This window comes from Engraulis encrasicolus, unplaced genomic scaffold, assembly GCF_034702125.1.
Source record: "Engraulis encrasicolus isolate BLACKSEA-1 unplaced genomic scaffold, IST_EnEncr_1.0 scaffold_990_np1212, whole genome shotgun sequence".
Classification (NCBI taxonomy): Eukaryota; Metazoa; Chordata; class Actinopteri; order Clupeiformes; family Engraulidae; genus Engraulis; species Engraulis encrasicolus.
Genome location: NW_026946347.1, coordinates 1 through 10,669, shown reverse-complemented (window position 1 = coordinate 10,669; position 10,669 = coordinate 1). Strand labels below are relative to the sequence as shown.

Genomic DNA, 10,669 nt, shown 5'->3' with positions numbered 1-10,669 from the left:
GTTTTTTGGAGACGCCTATTAGTACCTGTGGAAATGGCTATGTAAGTCCTCTGTAATTTCACATATCTACTTCAAATTCTGGATTTTACTTGCTGACAACATGTGCATTGAGGAAATGTACTATTTTACTCTGCATCTCAAATAACCATCCAGGTACACACTGAAAACTAAACAAAAATTAGGCGATTTTCATATTTTCGGATGTTTTTTTTTATATATAATGATCTGAAATGTAGATTTAGTGATGTTCATAAAAAGCTGGAGTTGGCTGGATGTCTTCTCCCAAGTATCTGCTTCAAAATAAACCCTCAAAGTTCAATGTGGATAATGTTATTCAAAAGCTGTAGCATCCTAAAGTCATGGTCTCAAAAACCTCTCCAAAATAGGACATAATGGGCTCTGCGGTAAGAGGTTAACCTCTCGGCCATCACAGCTCGTTTCCCTTCATTGTACTTGGATTGAATGCGACGAAAAACGCAGACGATTATTGATGAAGTTTCAGACCCATACACTTCGTCAGCACAACATAACTCGCAAATCCACCTTTTGCTGTCCTCATCAGAATTTGCGAGTGCTTACAGGCGGAAGCGCCACTTCTTACGTATCTGTGTGGGACTGGTCAAGAGTTTGCGCTGCGAGCAGGGTTCGAACCTACGCGGGGAAACCCCATTGGATTTCAAGTCCAACGCCTTAACCTCTCGGCCATCGCAGCTTCTATAATAAGCCCGGATCCACAACTCCCGAGTGAAATATCCAAAGATGGCCTTGAGCAGCATCTAGACAGCTCTTTCCGGTTGGAACGCAAGCATTCTGCAATGAACGACTCGGCAAACTCTGTTCTTCATCATTGACTTTCCACGAGCTGTTTCAACTTTACATATGGTCACACAATGAAGATCAACAGAGAACTCGCTGTGAGCAGGATTCGAACCTGCGCGGGGAAACCCCATTGGATTTCGAGTCCAACGCCTTAACCTCTCGGCCATCACAGCTCGTTTCCCTTCATTGTACTTGGATTAAATGCGACGAAAAACGCAGACGATTATTGATGAAGTTTCAGACCCATACACTTCGTCAGCACAACATAACTCGCAAATCCACCTTTTGCTGTCCTCATCAGAATTTGCGAGTGCTTACAGGCGGAAGCGCCACTTCTTACGTATCTGTGTGGGACTGGTCAAGAGTTTGCGCTGCGAGCAGGGTTCGAACCTACGCGGGGAAACCCCATTGGATTTCAAGTCCAACGCCTTAACCTCTCGGCCATCGCAGCTTCTATAATAAGCCCGGATCCACAACTCCCGAGTGAAATATCCAAAGATGGCCTTGAGCAGCATCTAGACAGCTCTTTCCGGTTGGAACGCAAGCATTCTGCAATGAACGACTCGGCAAACTCTGTTCTTCATCATTGACTTTCCACGAGCTGTTTCAACTTTACATATGGTCACACAATGAAGATCAACAGAGAACTCGCTGTGAGCAGGATTCGAACCTGCGCGGGGAAACCCCATTGGATTTCGAGTCCAACGCCTTAACCTCTCGGCCATCACAGCTCGTTTCCCTTCATTGTACTTGGATTAAATGCGACGAAAAACGCAGACGATTATTGATGAAGTTTCAGACCCATACACTTCGTCAGCACAACATAACTCGCAAATCCACCTTTTGCTGTCCTCATCAGAATTTGCGAGTGCTTACAGGCGGAAGCGCCACTTCTTACGTATCTGAGTGGGAGTGGTCAAGAGTTTGCGCTGCGAGCAGGGTTCGAACCTACGCGGGGAAACCCCATTGGATTTCAAGTCCAACGCCTTAACCTCTCGGCCATCGCAGCTTCCGCAGTAAGTGCGGGTGCACAATTTCCCAGTAAAATATCCCAAGATGGCCTTGAGCAGCATCTAGACAGCTCTTTCCAGTTGGAACGCAAGCATTCTGCAATGAACGACTCGGCAAACTCTGTTCTTCATCATTGACTTTCCACGAGCTGTTTCAACTTTACATATGGTCACACAATGAAGATCAACAGAGAACTCGCTGTGAGCAGGATTCGAACCTGCGCGGGGAAACCCCATTGGATTTCGAGTCGAACGCCTTAACCTCTCGGCCATCACAGCTCGTTTCCCTTCATTGTACTTGGATTAAATGTGACGAAAAACGCTGAGGATTATTGATGAAGTTTCAGACCCATACACTTCGTCAGCACAACATAACTCGCAAATCCACCTTTTGCTGTCCTCATCAGAATTTGCGAGTGCTTACAGGCGGAAGCGCCACTTCTTACGTATCTGGGTGGGAGTGGTCAAGAGTTTGCGCTGCGAGCAGGGTTCGAACCTACGCGGGGAAACCCCATTGGATTTCAAGTCCAACGCCTTAACCTCTCGGCCATCGCAGCTTCTATAATAAGCCCGGATCCACAACTCCCGAGTGAAATATCCAAAGATGGCCTTGAGCAGCATCTAGACAGCTCTTTCCGGTTGGAACGCAAGCATTCTGCAATGAACGACTCGGCAAACTCTGTTCTTCATCATTGACTTTCCACGAGCTGTTTCAACTTTACATATGGTCACACAATGAAGATCAACAGAGAACTCGCTGTGAGCAGGATTCGAACCTGTGCGGGGAAACCCCATTGGATTTCGAGTCCAACGCCTTAACCTCTCGGCCATCACAGCTCGTTTCCCTTCATTGTACTTGGATTGAATTCGACGAAAAACGCAGACGATTATTGATGAAGTTTCAGACCCATACACTTCGTCAGCACAACATAACTCGCAAATCCACCTTTTGCTGTCCTCATCAGAATTTGCGAGTGCTTACAGGCGGAAGCGCCACTTCTTACGTATCTGTGTGGGACTGGTCAAGAGTTTGCGCTGCGAGCAGGGTTCGAACCTACGCGGGGAAACCCCATTGGATTTCAAGTCCAACGCCTTAACCTCTCGGCCATCGCAGCTTCTATAATAAGCCCGGATCCACAACTCCCGAGTGAAATATCCAAAGATGGCCTTGAGCAGCATCTAGACAGCTCTTTCCGGTTGGAACGCAAGCATTCTGCAATGAACGACTCGGCAAACTCTGTTCTTCATCATTGACTTTCCACGAGCTGTTTCAACTTTACATATGGTCACACAATGAAGATCAACAGAGAACTCGCTGTGAGCAGGATTCGAACCTGCGCGGGGAAACCCCATTGGATTTCGAGTCCAACGCCTTAAGCTCTCGGGCATCACAGCTCGTTTCCCTTCATTGTACTTGGATTAAATGCGACGAAAAACGCAGACGATTATTGATGAAGTTTCAGACCCATACACTTCGTCAGCACAACATAACTCGCAAATCCACCTTTTGCTGTCCTCATCAGAATTTGCGAGTGCTTACAGGCGGAAGCACCACTTCTTACGTATCTGACTGGGAGTGGTCAAGAGTTTGCGCTGCGAGCAGGGTTCGAACCTACGCGGGGAAACCCCATTGGATTTCAAGTCCAACGCCTTAACCTCTCGGCCATCGCAGCTTCCGCAGTAAGTGCGGGTGCACAATTTCCCAGTAAAATATCCCAAGATGGCCTTGAGCAGCATCTAGACAGCTCTTTCCAGTTGGAACGCAAGCATTCTGCAATGAACGACTCGGCAAACTCTGTTCTTCATCATTGACTTTCCACAAGCTGTTTCAACTTTACATATGGTCACACAATGAAGATCAACAGAGAACTCGCTGTGAGCAGGATTCGAACCTGCGCGGGGAAACCCCATTGGATTTCGAGTCCAACGCCTTAAGCTCTCGGGCATCACAGCTCGTTTCCCTTCATTGTACTTGGATTAAATGCGACGAAAAACGCACACGATTATTGATGAAGTTTCAGACCCATACACTTCGTCAGCACAACATAACTCGCAAATCCACCTTTTGCTGTCCTCATCAGAATTTGCGAGTGCTTACAGGCGGAAGCGCCACTTCTTACGTATCTGAGTGGGAGTGGTCAAGAGTTTGCGCTGCGAGCAGGGTTCGAACCTACGCGGGGAAACCCCATTGGATTTCAAGTCCAACGCCTTAACCTCTCGGCCATCGCAGCTTCCGCAGTAAGTGCGGGTGCACAATTTCCCAGTAAAATATCCCAAGATGGCCTTGAGCAGCATCTAGACAGCTCTTTCCAGTTGGAACGCAAGCATTCTGCAATGAACGACTCGGCAAACTCTGTTCTTCATCATTGACTTTCCACGAGCTGTTTCAACTTTACATATGGTCACACAATGAAGATCAACAGAGAACTCGCTGTGAGCAGGATTCGAACCTGCGCGGGGAAACCCCATTGGATTTCGAGTCGAACGCCTTAACCTCTCGGCCATCACAGCTCGTTTCCCTTCATTGTACTTGGATTAAATGTGACGAAAAACGCTGAGGATTATTGATGAAGTTTCAGACCCATACACTTCGTCAGCACAACATAACTCGCAAATCCACCTTTTGCTGTCCTCATCAGAATTTGCGAGTGCTTACAGGCGGAAGCGCCACTTCTTACGTATCTGGGTGGGAGTGGTCAAGAGTTTGCGCTGCGAGCAGGGTTCGAACCTACGCGGGGAAACCCCATTGGATTTCAAGTCCAACGCCTTAACCTCTCGGCCATCGCAGCTTCCGCAGTAAGTGCGGGTGCACAATTTCCCAGTAAAATATCCCAAGATGGCCTTGAGCAGCATCTAGACAGCTCTTTCCAGTTGGAACGCAAGCATTCTGCAATGAACGACTCGGCAAACTCTGTTCTTCATCATTGACTTTCCACGAGCTGTTTCAACTTTACATATGGTCACACAATGAAGATCAACAGAGAACTCGCTGTGAGCAGGATTCGAACCTGCGCGGGGAAACCCCATTGGATTTCGAGTCCAACGCCTTAACCTCTCGGCCATCACAGCTCGTTTCCCTTCATTGTACTTGGATTAAATGCGACGAAAAACGCAGACGATTATTGATGAAGTTTCAGACCCATACACTTCGTCAGCACAACATAACTCGCAAATCCACCTTTTGCTGTCCTCATCAGAATTTGCGAGTGCTTACAGGCGTTAGAGCATGACACGGGAGTGGATTTTCACCCCTGTCCTGTCCCGCTCCCAGAAAAAAAATCCTGTCCTGCCCAATCCTGGTCCAGAGTAAAAAAAATAAATCCTGTCCTGTCCTGTCCTGTCCTGTGTGGAACGACTCCCAATCCTGCCCGCTCCTGCTCAAAAGTACTCCCACTCCTGTCCCACTCCTGTATTTTTTTTGTTTTTGTATTTTGTTACCTGTATGCATATTTGCCTCCTAGTAAGCAGTTGTAGCCATAATAATAGCCAATACAATACACAAGCTAATGGGGGTCTGGAGAAACCCTGGGTAGCCTAATAGAAAAAAATGTTTTTTCCCCCATGTTTATTATTTGGCCCTATTATTATTATTATTATTATACTACAGGAGGGGGAGGCACCTACATCTTCATGCACTAATCAATAGCCTACAGGCCTATGCAATTTCTCTGTGCAACAAAAAAAAACGGGGAGGAAATCAGATGCTACAATTAATAGTAGGCTATTGTAATGAAACCAGTTGGATTAGTTAAGACTATCATGCTACTAGTTCAGTAAGCATGAGTTTACCTAGGTCAACTTCATGATGCTGGTTATTACTGGTTAGGCTACTGAACTAGTAGCCTGACTAAATCTAAACATACTATAAGCTAATCCAACGGTTTCATGACAGCGTTTGACTTAAAACACATCGGGTGAAACGGCGTGCAGTTCTAATACAGCAGGGAGGCGGAGCAGAGAACTTCCCTTGTTGGCTGCGCTTTTTGTCCCGTCAAACTAGTGGGTCCCCTTTTTGACACTCACAGCAGACGCGCACTGAACACTACTTCTGGATCCTCCTCATACTAGAACTAGGCTACATCTTGACTACTTTGATTACGATTGCATTCTGTGCTAAATTAGCCTCAGTTAAATTTCCTGTTATTGCGGAGTTGATTGGGAAATGCCATAACGGCAACGTCTTACGAGCCTGCAAACCCAGTAGTTCTACAGGTGGCTATTTCACTAGGCTATCTGATTCAAGAGGTTTCATGTCAACAATGCCTGCCTTATTTGAACGTTTTAACCAGGCGTCCTTTTTGAAAAGCTGTAGAAGTTTTAGCACAGCACACAAAAATCAACTCCGACCAAGAAGGATGAGATTAAATCAATCGTGCGCGCTTTGACTGATGCCATGCGAGTCTGTTGTTCTTTCTCTGGTCTGATTGCCACGGGGACCGAAGTTCCTCCATTATTGCCAACATGGAATTCAACATTCAAATAACATTGAGGACCGTTTTTATAGCGCATTCCCATTTACGCATTTTGGCATTGTCGGACAGGCGGTGTAGGCTATGCGAGGACCTCCCGCAGGAGTCAGGAAAAATGCGCAACTCTCGCTATCATGCACTCAAGGAGCGAAAATGCAAATGAAAGGTTTGAAATTGCCGACATTCAGAACAATAATGATCCTAGGCCTATTTAACCCTTCCCGCTCCTGCCCACTCCCGTGGAATATTATTCCTGTCCTGTTCCAATCACGAGATGGATAAATGTTTGACTCCTGTTTCACGTGTATCCCGCAGGAATCACGTGTCCCACGGGAATTCCCGAAAAATGTCATCCTCTAACAGGCGTATCTGGGTGGGAGTGGTCAAGAGTTTGCGCTGCGAGCAGGGTTCGAACCTACGCGGGGAAACCCCATTGGATTTCAAGTCCAACGCCTTAACCTCTCGGCCATCGCAGCTTCCGCAGTAAGTGCGGGTGCACAATTTCCCTGTAAAATATCCCCCGATGGCCTTGAGCAGCATCTAGACAGCTCTTTCCAGTTGGAACGCAAGCATTCTGCAATGAACGACTCGGCAAACTCTGTTCTTCATCATTGACTTTCCACGAGCTGTTTCAACTTTACATATGGTCACACAATGAAGATCAACAGAGAACTCGCTGTGAGCAGGATTCGAACCTGCGCGGGGAAACCCCATTGGATTTCGAGTCCAACGCCTTAACCTCTCGGCCATCACAGCTCGTTTCCCTTCATTGTACTTGGATTAAATGCGACGAAAAACGCAGACGATTATTGATGAAGTTTCAGACCCATACACTTCGTCAGCACAACATAACTCGCAAATCCACCTTTTGCTGTCCTCATCAGAATTTGCGAGTGCTTACAGGCGGAAGCGCCACTTCTTACGTATCTGGGTGGGAGTGGTCAAGAGTTTGCGCTGCGAGCAGGGTTCGAACCTACGCGGGGAAACCCCATTGGATTTCAAGTCCAACGCCTTAACCTCTCGGCCATCGCAGCTTCTATAATAAGCCCGGATCCACAACTCCCGAGTGAAATATCCAAAGATGGCCTTGAGCAGCATCTAGACAGCTCTTTCCGGTTGGAACGCAAGCATTCTGCAATGAACGACTCTGCAAACTCTGTTCTTCATCATTGACTTTCCACGAGCTGTTTCAACTTTACATATGGTCACACAATGAAGATCAACAGAGAACTCGCTGTGAGCAGGATTCGAACCTGCGCGGGGAAACCCCATTGGATTTCGAGTCCAACGCCTTAAGCTCTCGGGCATCACAGCTCGTTTCCCTTCATTGTACTTGGATTAAATGCGACGAAAAACGCAGACGATTATTGATGAAGTTTCAGACCCATACACTTCGTCAGCACAACATAACTCGCAAATCCACTTTTTGCTGTCCTCATCAGAATTTGCGAGTGCTTACAGGCGGAAGCACCACTTCTTACGTATCTGACTGGGAGTGGTCAAGACTTTGCGCTGCGAGCAGGGTTCGAACCTACGCGGGGAAACCCCATTGGATTTCAAGTCCAACGCCTTAACCTCTCGGCCATCGCAGCTTCCGCAGTAAGTGCGGGTGCACAATTTCCCAGTAAAATATCCCAAGATGGCCTTGAGCAGCATCTAGACAGCTCTTTCCAGTTGGAACGCAAGCATTCTGCAATGAACGACTCGGCAAACTCTGTTCTTCATCATTGACTTTCCACGAGCTGTTTCAACTTTACATATGGTCACACAATGAAGATCAACAGAGAACTCGCTGTGAGCAGGATTCGAACCTGCGCGGGGAAACCCCATTGGATTTCGAGTCCAACGCCTTAAGGCTGATGCATAGTCACGCGGTGCCGATTGAGGGGTAAAGCATAGACGTACTGTCAGCGGGGGGTATTGCCTCATAGTCGACCTACATGCGAATGCGTGCGAAAGGGCGTGGTGTTTTTTTTTCCCGCCGAAAATTCAAGAGTGGGGCAAGGGGGGAGGGAGGAGGACATTTTAATGACGTCAATTCACCTCCGTGACAACAGGGGGCGAACTAACTCATTCAGTTGAGCCCAGTCCCTAGAATGAATCACAAAGCTAATCAGCTGGCTATGTAAAACGTAATATTCCACTAGTAGCCTACTTCTAAAAGTTGGGGCATAATTAGATGGTACAACATCAGTTTATTTTTGGTCAAGTACTACATGAGATTAAATGCAAGACAAACGCCATTTTAAAAAGACAAATAGACAGCATGAATGGCCATTCACACCTGGGGGCCTAGTAGTAGCTAGCCAGCTAAATCAGTCATTACAAACTCAAAGCTAGTTGACTAGCCACCTGAAACGTAATTCTACCACTAACAAAGAGGCTTCTTGCTATTAATTTAAAAAGTTGTGGCGTAATTAGACATGAATGATAGCATACAAGATTCTCTCTTCATTTATGTTTTACAGTTCAGGTGGTTAAAATGCCAAACAAAAGCCGTTTTAAATACAATACATCTAATGGCCATATTAACAGCTAGCTTAGCAACTGTCAGCCAAACCCATTCAAACTCTACAGGACATTAGCGAACCCTGTTTTAGAAGCTAGCTAGCCACACTACTTGTACTATATACTGTATCAACAAAGAGGCGTCTTGCTATTAATTTAAAAGGTTGTGGCGTAATTAGACATGGATGATAGCATACAAGAGTCTCTCTTTATTCATGTTTTACAGTTGAGGTGGTTAAATGAAACAAAGGCCATTTTTAAATACAATAGATAGCCTATCTAATTAACAGCTAGCTTAAGCAACTGTCAGCCAAACCCATTCAAACTCTACAGGACATTAGCGAACCCTTTTTTAATGAGCTAGCTGCCACACTACAAAAGAACAAAGAGGCTTCTTTGCTACTACCACACTACAAACATATCATTTCCATGATGGCCTTTTATGGATATTTCTAATTGATTTTTTGGAAGTTGTACTACTGAAATAAAAAACAGTTTCTCTTCTCCCTGTCAAGTAAACTCCAGTGATTTCCTGCCAAGTCATCTGCATCGTGTTTTTCGTTTTCCTTCAAACCTCCGCGGTAGGGTAGAAGAATAGAACACAACTGACCTATCAGGGCTGAGTTCCCCCCGGACTGCCGTAAGCGCATTGACCAATCACCGTCTTCAAGCATAGCTCAGCTCACGGACATTTCAGCCTGGGAGAAACATGCGTGTACTGCAGCCAGGGGTCGTTTTGTCGCTGCACAGGGGGGCGCTGTGGCTCATTCTCTGTGCAGAACCCCCGCGAACGCGCGACTCTAAACCCCCCTTTAACCTCTCGGCCATCACAGCTCGTTTCCCTTCATTGTACTTGGATTAAATGCGACGAAAAACGCAGACGATTATTGATGAAGTTTCAGACCCATACACTTCGTCAGCACAACATAACTCGCAAATCCACCTTTTGCTGTCCTCATCAGAATTTGCGAGTGCTTACAGGCGGAAGCGCCACTTCTTACGTATCTGTGTGGGACTGGTCAAGAGTTTGCGCTGCGAGCAGGGTTCGAACCTACGCGGGGAAACCCCATTGGATTTCAAGTCCAACGCCTTAACCTCTCGGCCATCGCAGCTTCTATAATAAGCCCGGATCCACAACTCCCGAGTGAAATATCCAAAGATGGCCTTGAGCAGCATCTAGACAGCTCTTTCCGGTTGGAACGCAAGCATTCTGCAATGAACGACTCGGCAAACTCTGTTCTTCATCATTGACTTTCCACGAGCTGTTTCAACTTTACATATGGTCACACAATGAAGATCAACAGAGAACTCGCTGTGAGCAGGATTCGAACCTGCGCGGGGAAACCCCATTGGATTTCGAGTCCAACGCCTTAACCTCTCGGCCATCACAGCTCGTTTCCCTTCATTGTACTTGGATTGAATGCGACGAAAAACGCAGACGATTATTGATGAAGTTTCAGACCCATACACTTCGTCAGCACAACATAACTCGCAAATCCACCTTTTGCTGTCCTCATCAGAATTTGCGAGTGCTTACAGGCGGAAGCGCCACTTCTTACGTATCTGTGTGGGACTGGTCAAGAGTTTGCGCTGCGAGCAGGGTTCGAACCTACGCGGGGAAACCCCATTGGATTTCAAGTCCAACGCCTTAACCTCTCGGCCATCGCAGCTTCCGCAGTAAGTGCGGGTGCACAATTTCCCGGTAAAATATCCCAAGATGGCCTTGAGCAGCATCTAGACAGCTCTTTCCAGTTGGAACGCAAGCATTCTGCAATGAACGACTCGGCAAACTCTGTTCTTCATCATTGACTTTCCACGAGCTGTTTCAACTTTACATATGGTCACACAATGAAGATCCAAAAA

At 46.7% G+C, this 10,669-nt stretch overlaps 24 non-coding genes across 24 annotated transcripts; all 24 read right to left on the bottom strand.

Annotated features, from left to right (window-relative positions):
- Positions 1-630: 630 nt before the first annotated feature.
- On the bottom strand, positions 631-712 carry trnas-uga (transfer RNA serine (anticodon UGA)). The gene has a single exon. It is a non-coding gene; the product is annotated as a tRNA-Ser (tRNA).
- A 198-nt stretch (positions 713-910) lies between these two features.
- On the bottom strand, positions 911-992 carry trnas-cga (transfer RNA serine (anticodon CGA)). The gene has a single exon. It is a non-coding gene; the product is annotated as a tRNA-Ser (tRNA).
- A 196-nt stretch (positions 993-1,188) lies between these two features.
- Positions 1,189-1,270, bottom strand: trnas-uga (transfer RNA serine (anticodon UGA)). The gene has a single exon. It is a non-coding gene; the product is annotated as a tRNA-Ser (tRNA).
- Positions 1,271-1,468: 198 nt separating this feature from the next.
- On the bottom strand, positions 1,469-1,550 carry trnas-cga (transfer RNA serine (anticodon CGA)). The gene has a single exon. It is a non-coding gene; the product is annotated as a tRNA-Ser (tRNA).
- A 196-nt stretch (positions 1,551-1,746) lies between these two features.
- Positions 1,747-1,828, bottom strand: trnas-uga (transfer RNA serine (anticodon UGA)). The gene has a single exon. It is a non-coding gene; the product is annotated as a tRNA-Ser (tRNA).
- Positions 1,829-2,026: 198 nt separating this feature from the next.
- On the bottom strand, positions 2,027-2,108 carry trnas-cga (transfer RNA serine (anticodon CGA)). The gene has a single exon. It is a non-coding gene; the product is annotated as a tRNA-Ser (tRNA).
- Positions 2,109-2,304: 196 nt separating this feature from the next.
- Positions 2,305-2,386, bottom strand: trnas-uga (transfer RNA serine (anticodon UGA)). Its single transcript has one exon. It is a non-coding gene; the product is annotated as a tRNA-Ser (tRNA).
- Positions 2,387-2,584: 198 nt separating this feature from the next.
- trnas-cga (transfer RNA serine (anticodon CGA)) lies at positions 2,585-2,666 on the bottom strand. Its single transcript has one exon. It is a non-coding gene; the product is annotated as a tRNA-Ser (tRNA).
- Positions 2,667-2,862: 196 nt separating this feature from the next.
- On the bottom strand, positions 2,863-2,944 carry trnas-uga (transfer RNA serine (anticodon UGA)). The gene has a single exon. It is a non-coding gene; the product is annotated as a tRNA-Ser (tRNA).
- Positions 2,945-3,142: 198 nt separating this feature from the next.
- trnas-cga (transfer RNA serine (anticodon CGA)) lies at positions 3,143-3,224 on the bottom strand. The gene has a single exon. It is a non-coding gene; the product is annotated as a tRNA-Ser (tRNA).
- Positions 3,225-3,420: 196 nt separating this feature from the next.
- trnas-uga (transfer RNA serine (anticodon UGA)) lies at positions 3,421-3,502 on the bottom strand. Its single transcript has one exon. It is a non-coding gene; the product is annotated as a tRNA-Ser (tRNA).
- A 198-nt stretch (positions 3,503-3,700) lies between these two features.
- On the bottom strand, positions 3,701-3,782 carry trnas-cga (transfer RNA serine (anticodon CGA)). Its single transcript has one exon. It is a non-coding gene; the product is annotated as a tRNA-Ser (tRNA).
- A 196-nt stretch (positions 3,783-3,978) lies between these two features.
- Positions 3,979-4,060, bottom strand: trnas-uga (transfer RNA serine (anticodon UGA)). Its single transcript has one exon. It is a non-coding gene; the product is annotated as a tRNA-Ser (tRNA).
- Positions 4,061-4,258: 198 nt separating this feature from the next.
- trnas-cga (transfer RNA serine (anticodon CGA)) lies at positions 4,259-4,340 on the bottom strand. Its single transcript has one exon. It is a non-coding gene; the product is annotated as a tRNA-Ser (tRNA).
- A 196-nt stretch (positions 4,341-4,536) lies between these two features.
- trnas-uga (transfer RNA serine (anticodon UGA)) lies at positions 4,537-4,618 on the bottom strand. The gene has a single exon. It is a non-coding gene; the product is annotated as a tRNA-Ser (tRNA).
- Positions 4,619-4,816: 198 nt separating this feature from the next.
- On the bottom strand, positions 4,817-4,898 carry trnas-cga (transfer RNA serine (anticodon CGA)). Its single transcript has one exon. It is a non-coding gene; the product is annotated as a tRNA-Ser (tRNA).
- A 1,794-nt stretch (positions 4,899-6,692) lies between these two features.
- Positions 6,693-6,774, bottom strand: trnas-uga (transfer RNA serine (anticodon UGA)). Its single transcript has one exon. It is a non-coding gene; the product is annotated as a tRNA-Ser (tRNA).
- Positions 6,775-6,972: 198 nt separating this feature from the next.
- On the bottom strand, positions 6,973-7,054 carry trnas-cga (transfer RNA serine (anticodon CGA)). Its single transcript has one exon. It is a non-coding gene; the product is annotated as a tRNA-Ser (tRNA).
- Positions 7,055-7,250: 196 nt separating this feature from the next.
- trnas-uga (transfer RNA serine (anticodon UGA)) lies at positions 7,251-7,332 on the bottom strand. Its single transcript has one exon. It is a non-coding gene; the product is annotated as a tRNA-Ser (tRNA).
- Positions 7,333-7,530: 198 nt separating this feature from the next.
- Positions 7,531-7,612, bottom strand: trnas-cga (transfer RNA serine (anticodon CGA)). Its single transcript has one exon. It is a non-coding gene; the product is annotated as a tRNA-Ser (tRNA).
- Positions 7,613-7,808: 196 nt separating this feature from the next.
- trnas-uga (transfer RNA serine (anticodon UGA)) lies at positions 7,809-7,890 on the bottom strand. The gene has a single exon. It is a non-coding gene; the product is annotated as a tRNA-Ser (tRNA).
- A 1,946-nt stretch (positions 7,891-9,836) lies between these two features.
- trnas-uga (transfer RNA serine (anticodon UGA)) lies at positions 9,837-9,918 on the bottom strand. The gene has a single exon. It is a non-coding gene; the product is annotated as a tRNA-Ser (tRNA).
- A 198-nt stretch (positions 9,919-10,116) lies between these two features.
- Positions 10,117-10,198, bottom strand: trnas-cga (transfer RNA serine (anticodon CGA)). The gene has a single exon. It is a non-coding gene; the product is annotated as a tRNA-Ser (tRNA).
- Positions 10,199-10,394: 196 nt separating this feature from the next.
- trnas-uga (transfer RNA serine (anticodon UGA)) lies at positions 10,395-10,476 on the bottom strand. The gene has a single exon. It is a non-coding gene; the product is annotated as a tRNA-Ser (tRNA).
- Between the last annotated feature and the right edge of the window lie 193 nt (positions 10,477-10,669).